The sequence below is a fragment of the Porites lutea genome, chromosome 4 (genome assembly GCF_958299795.1).
Source record: "Porites lutea chromosome 4, jaPorLute2.1, whole genome shotgun sequence".
Taxonomy (NCBI): Eukaryota; Metazoa; Cnidaria; class Anthozoa; order Scleractinia; family Poritidae; genus Porites; species Porites lutea.
This window is the reverse complement of record NC_133204.1, coordinates 42,477,323-42,478,945: the sequence shown is the minus strand read 5'-3', so window position 1 is coordinate 42,478,945 and position 1,623 is coordinate 42,477,323.

Here is a 1,623-nt window from a genome sequence, read left to right as displayed (position 1 = left end):
TGATATTGAGCAAAAAACATTTATTAACAGTTATAATACGTTGTTAAAGAGATGCTAGTTGAAGGATTTAACCACCTTTGACTGCTAGTTCATTTCATACTTAGCGCACTGAAGAAATTTCAGCATTAATTACTTGACATATCTCCCCCTTCTTGACACACGATGAAACATTTAATAACATGCGAAAGCGTATTTAACTTAAATTGTTCATACAGACCAAATCCAAAAATATATTAAACTTAACATCTGCCGCAACGTAGAATGTATATATTGTGCTCGCCTATTCAAAGTCTTGTGTTTATTGACTTTTTCAACCCGAACTTCAATAGAGCTGAAACAGTGACAGAGAGGAAAACGCGGGATTAGAATTCCGAAAACCATCAGTTGTCAGGTATTTCATACTAACTCTTTGCTGCTGCTTTAAATGAGAGAACTGCATCTGGTTCAGTTTTATTCAAATCAGCTTAATATGTATCTTGCAGAAATGAATAGAAAGGAAACAATACCAAAAGGGAATTTCATCCTTCCTAAATAGCTAAAAAAATATATAACTAGCTCACCAAATTAAAGACAGAGACTAGAAATCCCCTGGTGACATAAAATGATTAACTTGGAAGAGTAGAACCATCGAGCCAGCGAACACTGAGATGTCAGTATGAAACTTAATGGGGGGGGGGGGAGGGGCTGGCAAGAGCCATAATGGTCGTATATTACCTCTCAGGGGGGCGGCCATTTTGCTCGGGGATCATTTTCAAAATTTTGCATGATTTGTTTTGTGGGTCATTTTCAGGAAAGGGTGCGTTACTTCATGAAAGTAGGTCAAAGCAGGTAACGAGGGTGAATTGAGACTGAATGTAACAGCAATAAATAATAAACACCAAATGAATCTTAAAAACACTAGTCTGTAGATAACTTATGTGGTGAACTTCGGCACTATTTGTAGCTAGAATATTCGTAGTCTTCACATCAATAGGTTGGGGGGGGTCGCTTACAAAACATGTAAAATTCATGGGGGGTCATTTCTAAAAAGCTAGAATGAATTGGGAGATCGGTTTGAGAATCCTCTGAGCTTTTTCAAAATGACCGCCCCCACCCACAGGTAGTAAACTGCCTATTGAGGCCCTGTTAAGTAGGAGAGGGTAGGAGCCCCTAACCCGGAGCGAGCAACTCCCATACTAGGCCTTTGTCACGGCGTTTTTACGGAACAGTTTATTTTTAGACATATTTTACGACACTTTTTCCCTTGATAATAGAATCTCCACCATGTCTATGAGCGCATACGAAGTATAGGATATCAAAAAGGAAAATAAATCAACTTTATTAAAAGGAAAAAATATCACTTTTAGATCCCGTAGGTTTTGCAGACTGGTTTGTGGAATTTAAAAGATGTTTAAAATTCGCGCCAAAACCGTTCTAAAAATAGACTGGTCCGTGAAAAAGCCGTGACACGAGCGCGTGGAAGTTGCTCGCTTCTGATTATGCGTTCCTGGGGGGGGGAATACATATGTCCCTTATCCTGAATTTAAAAAAGCCATGTCCATGTCGATATTTCACTAAAGTTTGAGCTTTTCATCTCAAGTTGAAGATTTTACAAGCCTTTAAAGATCATCGAAGGTCTTTTAT